We start from the raw sequence: 16380 nt of genomic DNA on the forward strand, positions 1-16380 counted from the left end.
TGGAAATAAAACTCATGGTGTTAAACTTCTTTCTGAGCCTATCTGTCATGATGTCTTACTGCAAGAACCATATAAATCCCATCTATAAAGTAGATTGCTCTGTAAAAAATCTGCCATAGTTGAACTAAACCTTCATTTTCTCTTAAAAAACACAACACTAACATCATATAAAAAGCCAGTGGAATTTCAATGGCATAGAAAAATCATTGACCATTTTTCAAGCTCTGCACAAAATTGGAAAATGCTTCCCCTGGTACTGTTCAACTGCAAAAAGTCTCATCTGCTTGGCCTAGTTAGCATGGGTGAGTTTTTACAGTGTTCCTCCTGTTATCCTTGTAAATGAAAGAAACACAGCAGCTGTGGAATACATACCCCCAAAAAAGGCCAGAACAGAGACCTCACAGAGCTGCAAGTCAAGAAGAGCTAGGACTCTGGCAGGGAGAGCAGGTGAGTGTCTCACAAGTGTCCCAGGAAGAGAGGTACTGACTGCAGGCAAGACAGGAAGGCATGGATTTTTGGAGATGTTTCTGGGACTCCAGCTGTGGTGAGGGTCTCCTAAAAAGCCTACAGCAAGCTTCTTTGGCAGCCAAGAGGGGAAGGGGTGAGGGTATGTTAGCAGAAAGCAGGAGAAGATGGTACAGAAAATGCAGCTCAAACAGAAGAACAAAAGACAGAGGGGACCAGGAAAAACGTGGAGGTTTTGAGTCACCCTTTCTTTCCCCGTATCCTGCCCATGTGCAAAATCAGCTCATGAGCAAAGCACCTTTGCAGGTCTGTGCACAGAGTTAAGTGTTATGGCAATCTGGAAATGCCCCACTGCAAGACATGTGAGCTCATCCATGTTCCGTCAGCACAAGGGATGAAACCTCTTTCTTGAAAAAAAAAAAAAGTTAAAAATTTTCTTTAAAATTATTTCTTAGGGTACATACAAATTACTGTAACCTCCTGCTCTTTCTCAGGAAGCCCAGGCAACACCAAACACCCATTTTCTCTTTTTTACCCCCATTATGATCACTGTAAGGGAAGGAAGTCCTGGCTTTGTCAAAGCAGTGGTGAGGTTTTGCATGGCTGCACATCTTGAAGCTCAGGCCTTAAGCTGAAAAACCTAAACATTTGTAAATAAAAAGGCTGATTCCGCCTTGTTCATATAATAGAGTTCTGCTTTCCCCAATTACAATGCTAATTAATGGTTTTCACTTCATTCCTACTGTGACAAGCAATCACTTCCCCCAGCCCAAAGCCCTGCTGGTGCCTCCACCATCTTGAGATGCAGGTAAGCTTCTTTTCCCAGACTCTCAGCAGCACCAAAGACAGATGTTTGTGGTTTTTTTGCTTGCTTCACTCTCTGTGAAGATTTTATTTTCTCAGCCTGAGGCAGTCTTCAAGAGTTAAGGTAGAAAATTAACCTCTCTGCTTTATGGTTTGTAGCCACCCTGCCTGGCTGTCAAATTGCTCAGCGTGGCCATATCTCTCCTCTGGACCACCCCCACACACACAGCCCTGGTACATCAGCTGGTGACAGATTCTCCTGGTTTTATCTCCATGAAATTGTGCCCAGAGTCCTGAGACCTGTTTGCCTCCATCCATGGTGAAAATTGTGCATTGGGTTTTGTGTGGCCACTGGCACCAGGAGGCATTGCCTCCCTCTTTGGGCAGCTGGCAGTGCTGAGTGTTGAAGGCTGCATGATGTGAGCTTCCAGTGGAGTTGGGCAGTGGACAGTGAAAGCAGTGGGCAGGAAAAAGCTTGATTTCCCCTCCGGGTGCAGCCTCTCCACCTTTTACCCAGGTGACTTTTCTGTCTCATCAAGACCAAGCATGAAGGTAAATGTCTTTTCAGTATCAGGAGCATTCTCAGTATGTCTCACCTTTAGTAAAACCTTCCTTCTGCCTGCAAGCTGAAGAGCTCATTATTCTTACAGCACCTCCATATCACCTTGAGAAATAAAGGTGTGTACAAATATCACAGCTAGCTGACAAGCTGGAGACAATTAGAGCTCACTCCTTCTGACCCTTGGTCACACACTCTCTGCTGCCCTTCTGCCTTTTTTCCACCTTCAGTCTCACCAGAATCCCCAATACTGCTTTGTAGTGTAAAAATAACAAAGAGCAGCTCAGTTCATGATAAACACAGAGCACATGTGGCTTTTGTGTCACTGCAGGCTGCAGCCCTCCCTCAGCACAGGGCATCTCCCCCAGCACTCCATGCTTTTGCACAGGATTGCTCTTGCCAAATTCACTAGTAATGAGATAAAACAAGCAGGATCACCTTTGTTTGTAGCAAGACAAATGCTGACCTATGCTAAAGGTGCCTTCCCAGGCCTTTACTTGGTTTCATTTATGGCAATGTGTTGGAAGGGATCTCTGGGGTGGCCAAAACGTCACAAGAGACTTTGCAGCTGACTCCAGCAGCCAGCAGAGCTATTCCAGGGGCACAGGGTGAGGATGTGTGACAATACTGGGCTGTTGGGATAAAATGTGATTAAAAGAAGATAGAAACAACAGCCTGACTTCATTCGACAGCTCTGTAAGTGTCTGTGTCACTCACCTACTTTTTTTAATACATGCTATTTGTTTTCTTCTTTATCTTTTATGAATACATTATCTTTCCATGTATGCAAACATTTTGTCTATTAAGAGCCACAGATTTGCAGGCAGTGAGGCCATTCCTTTCCACAGTGACATCAGCCAGTGGAGGATGTGATTTATTTTAGCACGATGCGACTCCCTGTAATCAGAGTAATGTTGCTGCAGTGGCCAGAGGCTCCCTCCACAATGCAGAACATTTTGACGCAGTGCAAAGACTCCTCCTTGCCATAACAAAAGAGACATTGAGAGATGTGCTCACCAGACCTGCACCAGGTCCTGAAACAGCAGCCCAGGCCTGGGGGCCACGAGCTGTGCACCAAACTGCTCTGACCCCACCGTGCCCAGGGCTCTGGAGTCAAGGCTGACAATGGCCAGCATCAGCCCACGTCGATCTGCCTCCACCTGGGACTGCTGCTGCCATGAACAACAGATTGAGAGCTCTTTGGAGAAGGGCAATGCCTTTTTCATTCTCTGCAGAGCAGCCCACTCTCCTCTGGACACTGCACAAAGCTGCTCTGCCGTTTCCAAGGTGATGCCTGGAGGTGAAGCCTGTTATGTATTCTCTTGCAGGTAACAGCAGCTGTAGCTGAGAGATGCCCTTGGATGGGCCATTGTTTGAAAGAAGGTAGGAAAAAGACAGAAAGATCTATTAGTAACCAATTTTTAAAGATGGTAAGAAAAAAAAAAAACAAGGACATTTATTTTATGTTTTCTAATGCAGTTCAAGTTCTTGCACCTAGGAATGAGCATTGTATCTATGTTGTAAACAACAAAATCAATCATTTGATCCTGGTTTAGTTTTGTCCTGTAAGATAATGGTTACAAATGTTGTTTATGCCTAGTATTAAGTCTTGAGTTGCCTGAGGAAGACTGACTTTATAAATCAAAATGTAGATGTTCCTTCCTGAGGTCTGCCTAGAGGAAGGGCTGGCTGTGAGTACAGCACTTCATCCCTCACTGCCCTGGAACCTTCTGAAATCTTGGGGAACACTTTTTAAACTTCAAAATATCTTTCTGGAATTTCCTCTCAGAGTTTTGCCACAATCCAAAAATTATATTATTTTAAGCCTCATTCCCTGGAGTCTTTCTACTGATCTCCTTCAGCACAAAATTTCACCATACCCTGTGGTTTTGCAAGCAGTAGTTTAATAGACACATTTCAGTCAGTGTGCTAAGAAAACAAAAGCTGACTCCAGAAGATGCTTGTTTCCTTTCTGGTTTTCCTTCTAGTAGCTCCATGTGAGAACCATAAGTGTATACTATACACACTTGGGTAAAATGGGTATTTCTTCAAAACTTGAAAGTCTGTTGCTGCAGGATAGTGTTGATAACCAGCAAGACCAGATCAACATCTCATCCAGGCTGCTGTCTGCCACCGAGAAATCAATGCCAGACATTTGAAAAGATAATTGATAAAGCCAATGCAACAGCTTGGAAAAAAACCAACAGAGACCACTGCTTCTTCCAGCAGGATCCATCTTTATTACACACAATCCAGTATTTATGTATCTACACGGGAAAGTTTAAAGGAAGTCTTGGGAACATACAGAAAACAGCCACAGCCACAGCACCAAGCACTCCTCAGAGCAGAGATTTCTGCCCTTAGTGGCCATTCACTCAAATGTGCTGCCTCCCAGCGTTCTGGGAGCCAAAGAAAAAACATTGACACATGGTGTTTATGGCTGCAGTCATTTCTCTGCTATGCACCTTTCCCAAGAGAACAGAGAGTCTTTATCAAAGTTAAGGTAAGTGTAACAAGTTGCTGTTCTACACAGGACTCTCCATAAGGCCAGCATGGCTGCCTGAAGTCACTGCTTCTACAGCCAGTCCCAGGCCTGGAACACAGGCAATGCTCTCAGGCCCATGGTGATTTTTGGGGCTGTCTTGTGCAGGGTCAGGAACTGGACTTGGTAATCCTTGTGGGTCCCTTCCAACTCAGCATATATTCTATGAAATATTCATATTCTATGAAATGAAGGCAGGGAGATGGTGAGCAGTAAATACATCATGACACTTGAATTGCTGTTGTCAGCACATTGAAAGGCACTGGTGGTGGGAACAGAGCAAGGTCTGCCTCAGCCTGACCCAGAAACTCCCCAAATCCAGAAAACTGGGAAAGGGGAGGATGGACAGAGATGAAGAGAGCCTGGTCAATCTCCCTTCCTCCCTCCAGTCCTCACCAGGAGCAGAATGCAATTATGGTCATGCAAACAAGCACCCACTGAGCTGGAAGTCTTTTCAACCATGGCCTCTGATGCAATGGAGACCTCGGAGGCTGGACTGCTGTCTGTGGTTGTTCAGGAAGTAAAAGAAAGAATTAATCATCCATCACAGAAGCATTTTTTTCGATGCTAAAATGTGTTAGACTACAAATGTATTGGTATCTGTGTGAGATGGGTGGTTTATTCCCCTACTCAGGCAGGATCCCACGGGGGCACCATCATTCCCACAGCAGGATCTGCTTTGCAGAGAGAAGACCAGGAGGACTCTCCAGCTTTGTAGGCAAGATGCAGGGCATGACCTCTATTGCAAGAGAGACATCCTAGGGCCAGTTTAGCAGTTCAGGATTAACTCTGTTAGCACTGCTTAGCCTGGCACAGAGGGCTTAACTGCTCCTCTAAGAGCTGCTGTCAACTGTGGAATGGTGCCTGAGCATCAGCATGGGATGCTGCAAATCCTCTGCCTCCACATCCAGCAGCACAGCACTGCATTAGGTCATGTATTTGTTATTTTTACCCAGAGGAATTGGGCTAGGGCGTGGTAGGGAAATAGTGAAAGTTTATTTTCCGTGGAAAACGATGAAACCCACATGGAAAATCAAAAGCACACTGACAGCTATGCTGTGCAAATCCTTGGCATACAGCAGCTCTGCTTTCCATCTGTGTAACAACATGCATATCTATTTACTGTGCTGAGTTCCAGGCAGCACTGGTACATCCAGAGGGCACAACAGGCATCTCAATTAGGCTACAAGCATCAGTTCAGTGCATTTTGTGTATGTAGTTACTGGCAGATTACAGACTTAATAGACATTTCTTCTAACTGGCACAGGGAGCACCAAAGAGCTCAAAAGCTGTTTCGAAATAAATCTCTCTTAACACTTACGTCTGCTCATGAAAGTTATGGTCTTTTAATCTGTCTCTGACGTACTGAACTTCTGCAATGTAGTCGTTTGTAACTGATTTACAGTTCTTGCAGGTGCCTTCAGGGCTCACAAAGAGGTCCAACAAGGGAGACAAAGGCAAAGAGGCTGCTGCAAGCAAGCACTGCAGTGCCCTGCCTGAAGCAGTTACTGTCCTCAGCTTGGGGCACATCATATAATGCCGTGGGCTGTGCTCATGCAGCAGCTCTGGGAATGAGAAGATGCCCTGCCCTGTTCCTGGGGGGCTGTTGGCAGTCTCCCTTGAGCAGTTGCCAGTCTCCCTGGCTGCCCACTCAGGGGTGGGGTGCACCTGTTTCCCTGGGAAGTATATCTCAAATCTTGTGCTCAGTTTGGGGCCCAGACACTACGAGGAAGACACACAGAGGTGTGGAAGCATGTCCAGAGGAGGGCAGGAAAGTTGGAGAATGTAGGGGGATACAATACAAGAAATTAAAGGTAGTATAGAAAGCAATCTTACCTCTAAGGAGCTGCAGCTGAGCCAATTATTAGAAATTAGGAACAGAGCTGATGCTAACAGGCTGCAGCTGTAGCCAATAAGCAGAAAAGTGTTATAAAAGAGTGGATTGGTTGGTTGAGAGGGAACTGGAGTCACTTGGTTCCTGTAAGGAGAAGGAAGGGTCAGTGCTTAGAGGAACTGTCTATGAGAATCATCAAGGAGGTATGAAGCTCTTGCAATATGGAACCTTTGCAATATAATGACAACAGGAGAAGGGTCTGGTGCACCAGTCCTGTGAGGAGCAGCTGTTGGCACTGAGGTTATTCAGCCCATTACTTGACCAAGTCAGGCCAGTGAAGGAACCTGACGCCTCCTCTGTGGCTATCCTCAGGTTCCAGCTGTGCACAAGCACAGACTGTCACTGCTGGCAGGGAGCTGCAGCAGCAGCAACACTGACATATTTTCTGTGAGAATACTGACACTTTACTTTGCATCTTTAAGGGTCTTGAAACATCAGGATGACCTCAGAGGGGACTTGGGAACCCTGAGGAGAGCCTGAGAGAGGCAAAGGTATTTCCCTGTGTGGTGGAGGGGCTTGGAGTAGGTGCAAGCCTGCAGCACTTTGCTGTGGATGTGACTTGGGCTGACAAAATGCAATTACTGGATCTGGCATTTCTCCAGGACTCTAGGATTAATGTTCTGATTCACATGAAACCTATTACCTCCCCATAAATACTCAACAACATTTTAAAGAGTTAATTTATTTTCCTCTTCTCTCCTCTTCTCTTCTTCTGCAATTTGCATTATCTGTTGCTAAATATATTATGGCATGCTTTACCCCAATTCACCATTTCAAAGACCTCCCTGTAGCAATTTCATAAGTAAATCACTACTTGATCTTATAACTCAAGTACATAGTGTCAACAACAGAAATTTTATTTCAGTCCAAATCACCATACTTTTGAAAGTTAATATCCATTATTTTCCTCTAGTAGTTTCATCTGCTCTACAGCAGTAGGAAAAAAATATTTCTGTCTAGTGAAGCCATTAGGTGGAAATCTGTTTAATGGAGACATCCCAATGCTGCCTGTTAATCTCTCCTCTGGAGCTGAGGTCATTTGAAAAATATGAGTGTTTACTTTGTTCACCTCTCTAATCTGAGCCATAATTTCTTTTTCCTCACAGACTCTGGAGTACACAGAGATGGCTGTTAAAGCACACTGGGCACCTTTCCTCCAGGGCAAAAATATGATGTGAATTTATAACTCAGGGATCCTCACCTCCTTGCTGGCCCACAGGTGACCAATGTGGTAGCATGCAGCATAGCACCAGTGACCACCTTCTGCGTCAGGCAAATCAATATCTTCCCACCTTTTGACCCTTTTACAACACCAGTTGGCCTCATACCAACCAAATGTGCTAGCAGTTGTCAAGGTTCCTGGAAAAAATAGCTTTGGAGGTGGCCCTCAGTTCTGAACAGGGTCTGGTCTTTGCCTCTCCAGGTAGCAGTGCCAATATTTTATGCTGTTGACAGACTCTTGTCCTTTCTCCAGCCAGAGAATGAGAAAAATGGCTTGTCTGGCCTCTGCTCCTGGACTGGTCCACACAGAAGTGCACCTGGCAAAGTCACAATCAGCTCACAAGTGGCCAAGCTGCTGGTGTGCCACAGCAAGGGAGCAGCCCCAGAGGCAGACAATGCCTCCCCAGTCACCACCTAGGAGGGTGCTCTGGTGCTTGACAGAGAAATTACTAGGACAGCAAAATTAATAGGAATGAAAATCAGCATGAATTGAAACAAATTTGAGCAAGAGGGGAGGGATTCCCCTCTTGGCTCAGCATAGGAGCTCACAAAGGCCCATGTACTTTGGTGGGGGGAAGTCAGCGAGAGCTGTGTGTTGCATATCAGTGTCCTGCACTGATTTATGACCACAATTATAAATAAAAGTGTTTTTCAAGAATATTCTTAGCTCTTGAAGAAAAATATTTTCTGGTTTTGATGATGCTTTGCAATTCTTAATTTCTAGGCTGCCCAGAAAACCCTGAGAGGGGCCTTATTTATTGTCCATAGAAATATTTTCAAGATTTTTTTTCTTCAGCAAGAGGCAGGAAGTTCTTTTCCTCGTTGGTGAGTGGGGTGTCCAGCCAAGAGGGGCAGCAGTAAGAGCTGTGACCAACACTATGCTATGAGGTTGCCTACCCCAAACATCCCTTCAGGGCTTGCACAAGCCTGCATTTGTTCCAATCTGCTGAAGATGAGGAGAGGCAAGTTTTGCCTTGATCCACTAGCTTCAGAAAGGAATCAGGTTCTAAACATACCCAAAACAAAGATTAAAACACAAACAAGGTTAAGTGTTGTTATTCTAAGTGACAATTCAACTTTATTTTTCATAAAAGAGGAAGGAAAGAGAGAAAATAGTAGAGTGGGAAAATGCCAAGAGAAGCACAGGAAGGGGGTTACCAGCACCATGGGCCCAGCCTTGGCTCACCGAGTGCAGGTGGGAAGAGCTGTGCTGGGTGTGATCCCAGGCAGCCACACCAGCAGAGGGAGGCAGGGCAGCAGCACCACAGACAGAAAAGACTCCAGCACTTGACAGATTTTGCAGCAGCCTCTGAGGCAGCTTGGGCCCTTTCTTATGGAGGGTTTTGAGAGTGGAAGCCTCACATCCCCCTCACAGCAGCAGCACATCAGGAGAGAAGTTCTTTGCTCCCCCAAAGTTCATTGGTTGCTCGTTGGTATCCAGGTGAAGTTCCCCTGATGTATCCAAGTGTTCCTTGCCTGAACTATCAACTGCAAGGCCTTTAAATGACCTCACATAGTGTGCCTCATTTCCTAAAATGAAGTAGTTCAAAGCTTTAACTTTCAAACCTCAATCTTCAAAGAGGCAATGGGGAAACACTGCTCACTTTTTACTGGTTCACTATGGGACACTCCCAAGGGTTGGGAAGCTCCTGACAGAGACTCCATTGCTAAATCCAAACTGCCCTTCTGTGAGCTGTGTCTTTTTCTGTCCATCTGTCCACCTGTGTGTTGGTCAGAGGTTTCTCCTCTTGTCTCACATGTAAAACCTAAGGGAAGATATTGGTGAGATGCCTGGCTCACAGCTGAGTGCTGAAGGGGAGAACCACAACTCCACATTTTAATGTTTGCCATTAACCTTTAATAATTGCTTCCCTCTTACTGGGCCTGTCACTGCAATAAATTTCAATATACTAAACACTTGAGTTAAATCCTCTCTAACAGTTCCCTTGTTAGGCTGAATAAAAGTCAGATTTCTTCAATATGTCCCACCAAGATCCCTAATCATCTCCATTGTTTTTCTCTTGGCTTCTGTAGTATTAACAGTATGCAGTTTAAACAGGAACTGCCAGCTTCCTCATCAACTATAATAACAAATGTTTAATAATTGCAGGTATAATTATTCACAGCACTGACAAAATTTGCTATTCACCACTAATTTCTTCAAATTACTGAACACATAAAGCAAAAATAGACTAGTTAGAAAGACATTCATTTTTAATCATTTTCATTACCCTTGTTTAATGAACAAAATCTGCAACTCAGCATTCCAACAATATTTCAACACAATATAAAAAGAAAGCCAGCAGGATTCTGGATTGCACCAACAAGGGCATCACCAACAAAGATAAATATGTCATTATCCCACTTGTCAAGTGACACCTGGAATGCAATGTTCAGTTTTGGTCCCCACTACACAAAAATTATATGGACAGGCTGGAGGAGGTCCAGAGAAGGGTCAGAAAGGTGATCAGAGGATTGGGAACCAGCCATAACAGAAAAGGCTGGGAGAACTGTGTTTGTACACCCTTGGGAAAAGAAAGCTTAGGGGAGACTTTATTGCCAGGTCCCAGAATTTAAAGGGTAGCTACAAAGAAGATGGAGACTCCCCTTTTACAAAGAGTCACATGGAAAAGAGGGGAGGTAACAGGTATGAGTTACTCCTGGTGAGACTGGACACAAGAGGAAATTTTTTTCACACAGAGAAGAGTCAGTCATGGGGATAAACTCCCCAGAGATGTGGGGGACTCCCCAACACATGACATTTTTAAGATTCAGCTGGACAGGGTGCTAGGCCATCTTGTCTAGACTACGCTTTTGCCAAAAAAGGTTGGATCAGGGTTCCTTCCAAGCTGGCACTATACCATAAGAAGAATAAAGATAATGGTGAATTACATGCACATATGCTTTGGACTTGGATGGAAACACTTATCCCAGACCTCTGTCAGGGTGTGTGCCCAGACCAAGTTGGAGCAGTAGCAGCCAACATTGTATTTCCTCACCTTGGTTTTATCCTATTTTAAAGTTTTGATTAATCCCACAACCAGAAATCAGGGAGACATGGCACAAAAGCCCACACTAAACCCAAGTCTCCCATGCACTGGCACTTCCTCCTGTCTCTGAGGTCAGTGCATCCCCAGAGGATGTTTCCCACATGTTCCCACCTGGCACAAAACCCTTTTCCAGAAGAAATCTGGCAGCAGGGGGCAGCTTCCCAAGTCACTCCAAGCATGTCAGTGCTGGATGGTCTCTCCCATGGGATCTTGGCTGTAGCACAAGGTAGGAGCAACATAACTCAGTCTGAGGATGTGAGCCCCTGCCTGCCAGGAACCAGCCAAAGCTGCACTATCAAACACCAGGTGTGTCTCAGCAGCAGCCCCAAACTCTTCCTAGGTGTTGAACCTAACCTAAACCAGACACAAAGTGTTTTCTATCCTAGTGAACTGCCTTGTATCCTGGTCTGGATTGCCATTATTCTGTCTGGGCATCACTATGGCAGAGAATGGGGGATGCAGGACACAAGCCCAGGACCACAAGCTATTTCCCAGCCTACAAACACAACACCTTACCCACAGGATGTTTCAGATATTAAGGGAGCAGTCTTGTAGATATTTGCAATTTCAGATGAGGAAGCCCAGAGGGATGACTGAGGAGGTCAGACTTGACAATCTCACTCTTGTCCAGGATATCCAAGCATTGCAAGTCCAGCTGTAAAATCAGTAGGATAGATAAATACATAAACATTTGTTTTCAAAATAACGTCCAGAAAGCTTTTTTCAGGCATCCTAAGAGATATAAAACAATACTAAAACCAATAAAATCCTATAAAATATCTAGGTAGCAATGCTGAGGCGTAACTGTCTATTTTTTAATTGCAAACCTTTTCTACTTCTCTTGCATTTCCAAGGAGCTGCTGTGCACACAACACAATTATTTCATTCATCTCTTCAGATGAACCAGTACTGCCATGCTGTGGCTCAGTGAAACCCCATTGCTGCCAGAGGGAGTGGCAGGTTCACAGCAGATCCAGCAAACTGGGCATCAGCCTTTTCCCTTGGCATCCTTGAACACAGGGCAAACAACAGCCCTGATTTCTCAGGGAAGGAAGGTCCAAAATGAGGGCTCTGCCTGAGTTCATGCCTGGGACCCTGGTGGCATTTATTAAATCCCCAGCCTCCAATACTGCTTGAATTGCTCGTCTCTGCTCCCCTCTGAAAACAGCTTTGAGGGACGATTTGCAGCTCCTGCAGATGGCTGTAGAAGTTTATGGAACTGGCTGATTTTTGCTGATCAAATAAAATTAATAATAAAAAATCAATTTTAGGGTCCAAGCACCTCCAGCTGGAAGTCCCCTTTATTTCTGAATGATGGTGACAGTGGCTGAGCAGCACTTTGTTCCACATAATGCTCTCTGCCTTCAGATATGAGAGGTGGGAGAAGACAAAAATAAAAGGAACACTGACGGCAAGTCTAACAAACCATCTCTACAGACAGAGAACTCTCAGAATGCCCAAAGCACTTCAAATATTTCTTAGGCAGAAGTGTCAGAAAATCAGTCTTTTGTGAGCATTTCTTCTAATTAGCTCTTTGCAATTCATGAGGCCTGGCGTTGAGCAGACAGCTCCTTCCCAGCGGAGCTCCGGCTGCTCCTGCAGCCCCGCGCTCCATTTGTTCAGCTAAGGGGAGTTAATGCTTCGATATGCAGCAGGCACTTCCTTAAATGCTGAAAGACTTAAACAAATTATAGCCATCCTATAATTTGGCAGGTTAGGAAAGAAGCTTTTAAAGAGCCTTGTAAAACAAATGACTTAAACCTTCACCCCAGGCTATTTTTAAAATTCATTTGTCTGCACTCCAGCAAAAAGGAAGGCACAAATATATGCATGATCCATGTCTAAAATTTTGATTTCTGAATTAGTTAGAAAAATGCTTCAATCTTTGTGGCAACTAATAAATGATTTGGGGAAGTGGTGTTGTAATTCTGGTCATGGAGACAGCCACAATTTCATACCCTTCCTCTGCTGAGCAAGGCTTGAAATTAGATTTGTGGAGGAATTTTTGGCAAAGGAAAGAAGAGACAGCACACCACCTCCTTGCAGCAGAGTTTTAATGACTAACTTTCGTGTTCCATTCCACTGCAATATATGTGCTTTTAATCACACTAATTATGAATTGCCCACTTGTGATGATGCAGCAAGTCAAGATGTGCAAAAAGAGCTACACAGAAGTACATTAAAAAAAAAATGCTGCTCTATCTATCCCATCCCATAAGGCACTAAGTGGGATAAACTACTGCCAGAGAAAGCAGAGGGCCTTCTCTTTCCCCAGAAGCAAGACGAATCCCTTACTATGTATGAATACATTTGGTGTACTCCATGTGAAAAAAGTTCCCGCATAAAGAATCAGACTGTGTTTAAAACTGACACCTACTAGTGCTCATATAGACACACCTCTATGACCATTAATCTCTTGACCTTTCTAACCTCTGCATTAAATCAATATCATAACCTGTTGTTTTTCTGTGTAAGATTTTTTAAGGCTAATATATTCTTCATTCATTTCATTCTTCATGAAATATGAGAGAGGAAACAGGATTAGAAATAAGTAGTTTTCCATTCCTAATACATCTGCTTTTAACTGCCTACCTAAAATCTCAAGGTAACATCTACTATGGAAAATAAAAATATACAAAGTCTGAATCTACAATCTGTGGGTAGCAGAGTTACTAGGGGAAACTAAGGCCTTCAGGTTTACATTGCTGGTGTAATCAGGGCTTTACTGAGGGAAAGATGTAGCAACCAATCAAAATATTTTTGAAATGGTCTTTGAGACCTCCATCTCATTTCTAACAAAACCAGAACATATCACATCGCCTCTGGATTCATCCTGCACCACTGACATGGGTGGGACCCCTCTCTGAAGGGACACATCAGACTCTTGGACTGCATTTGGACACAGCACCAACAACTCTCCTTGACAGAGATGGCAATGCTCTCCTCTGGTGTTGGGGGTTAGGTTTCTTTTCTTTTGTTCTTTTTTACTTATAGATTTTTTCCCCATAACTTGCTAGGAAACACTAGCAAGGTGTTTCCTAGGTACAACTAGGTACTTAAGAAAAACACAAGAAATGGCCAAGCTCGGCAGAGGAGGGCATCTGGTTGTATTTCTCTTACCTGGGAGATTCTCTCCGATGGGGCAGAGATACGGTGAGGATAGGGCTGATAAAAGTCGGGGGTGGGGCAGCTCCAGGTTCGCTCTCTGTCCCTCGGCTTTGCAGGAGGATGGTGCCCAGGAAGGGAATTCGCTGCTGCTGCCAGAGCCCAGCCCAGAGCTGCTGCTGCTGCTGGGGGTGAGCCTCTGTTGCTCTGCTCGTGAGAGCAGCCACTGAACTGGGACCTTATGAACACCCACCTCACTGACAGAGGGATCTGTCCGCACCCGCTTGGGTGCCCAGGACCCTGGGCCCGGCTCTCCCTGCCCTGCTGGAGCTGGGTCGCCGCTGTCCTGCCCCGGCTGTCTCTTCAGCACTACTCTGATTTTCACTGCACTGTAGCCCGGCTGAGATGTAGTCCCTGCTGAGATGTCCTGCCACGCCAGCTTGCTGCTTCTGAGAGTCCTGCTGGGGCCCCGGGATCGGCGGCCCCGGGGTTTGTGAGGTGAAGCCTCTCCTCCATCCCTTCCCCTCTGTGCGGAGCCTCCATTGGCGCGCGCTCCCTCAGCCCGCGGCACAGCGCCCCCTGCAGGCGCGGGGGAGTCACCGCCTTGCCCTGCCCGCCGGGGGCCAGCAGCGCCCCTGCCGGCCGTGTCTGGAACTGCAGCGAGGGGGAAGTGCCGCGGCCGAAAGGCCGGGAGGGCGCTGCTGGCTCTGGCCGGTGTTAACGCCAGAGCTGGGGTTGTTTGTTTGCTTTATTTCACATCCTAGTGAAGAACTGCTGTTCCTAATCTCATATCTTTCCCTGAGAAGCCCCTAATTTCAAAATTATAATAATTCAGAGGGAGGGGGTTTACATTTTCTATTCCAGGGGAGGCTCCCACCTTCCTTAGCAGACACCTGTCCTTGAAACCAAGACAGATTGTGGTGCCCAACGAAGAGCACGAGGGCATTGAGAGAAAAAGGGTGAAAAAGGAATAACAGTTTTTGAGTAACCTAATTTTTTGTGTGCTGGATATAGAAACCTCGTTAGGTGGTGGTGGCAGCAGTGGGAGAGAAGCCCCAAACCAGATATTCCTGTTCCTTTTACCTTCCCAGAACTCTCAAAGAAAAACTGTAGAAGGATTTAGGATTACAGAAATAATATGAAGCAGCTCTAAAGCATCTCATTGTTTGCAGGCCTTAAGTCAACTGTAGGAACCACAATGAACTTGGTCTTTAGATGAAACACAAACAACCAAGCTGGATTTTACATCATCAGGCAACATTGACATAAAAAAGACAGAGTATTTGGAGGTAAAACCATCCTCAGAAGCCCAAGGGCTCAACTGCATGCTCTTCACCTAGAGAACAGATTTTAACAGAACATATGAAATTAGCATTCACTGCCAGCAAGTGTAGATCAGACACAATGCAAGGACACATCTCTACAGTTAAAACTTCATAGATGGCATCATGTCACCTGTCAGCATAGCCCCTGACCTGTGTCACCATCCTAATCCAGGTAAATGGAGGTTTGAGCTCTGCAGCCAGAATGCAGCTATGGCCCTGCTAATCTGTTTGACCTGTCATACACCAACACTTACCCTTGGCAATTCCCCTTTGCCAACTGTCTGCTCACACACAAAAACTGCAAACACATCTGTACACTTTGCTCTGTAGTTCCAGTTTCTAGTGTGTGATGTTCCTGCCCCAGTCCCCAGTCTATAACCATGGTCTCCCCTCCAGCCCACAGGATCATCCACCCAATCTCAGCCTTCATTTCAGACCCTGCAGCACTGCAAACATTACTCAGATCACATGTTCAGCCCAGCCACTGGACCATGGTTCATACCCACCTCCTTAGACCAGGGCTGGTTTTCTCTCTGGTTTGTTTCATATCCACCCCTTCTGCTTCCCAAAACTGTGATACAGAATCAAACTCCAAGTGCTGCAGTTGCTGCATGCTTCATCCACCCAAAGTGCCAAATCTGGCTGCAAATCAGAGAGCAGATCTGATGGATCCAATATTCCACCGGAAGAAGATCAAGGCCTTAACTGAAGCAGCAAGGACTCGCCATGACAGCAGGCTTCCTGTCCACACAGCCCTCTGTTTAAAACATCTGACAGCTGTTGAACAGCAGGTTACAAAGTTGCATGATGAAGGTTGTCACTTTAATCCTAAAAAAACCATCCATTATTACAGAATGTGATGTAATAAGGCAAAGATAGTACAGCAGAAAGCAAAAAAGTTATAAGCTTATTTTAGGATAAAAACAAAAGTGTAATGAAATAGCAAATTACTCATCAGCATTTGGAAAGGCAGCTACTCCATATGTGTACAATATAAAGAGTAAAAAAGAACAAAATACAATAAAAGCAACTAAGAGAGATAAGCCAAGACCTTCAGGAAACAGCATCTCTTTAGTTTCTTAGGAGAAAAAAAAATCAAGTGAGCTTTATTGTGACTTTGAAACTACCCTGTGTCCAGTTCTCTGCTCAGCATTCCTCCTTGCCCTCTCTCCAGTGGCTGCTTCATCCAGTGGCAATGGGACCCCCAGGGAGGTGGCCCAACACCCTCCCACCCTCTTCACTGCTCCCCCTCTGGCAGTGGCTGCCAGGCTCCCCCCACTCACAAGCCACCTCTGCACTGCCCCATTGCCCCCACCCTGAGCAGGACTTCATCTCCTGTCCCCACATCCCTTCTGCCCCAGGTGGTGCCTTTCTCCTTTGCCCCACACAACCCTCACTGGCCCCAACATCTGAAA

This window comes from Serinus canaria, chromosome 4, assembly GCF_022539315.1.
Source record: "Serinus canaria isolate serCan28SL12 chromosome 4, serCan2020, whole genome shotgun sequence".
NCBI classification, from domain to species: Eukaryota; Metazoa; Chordata; class Aves; order Passeriformes; family Fringillidae; genus Serinus; species Serinus canaria.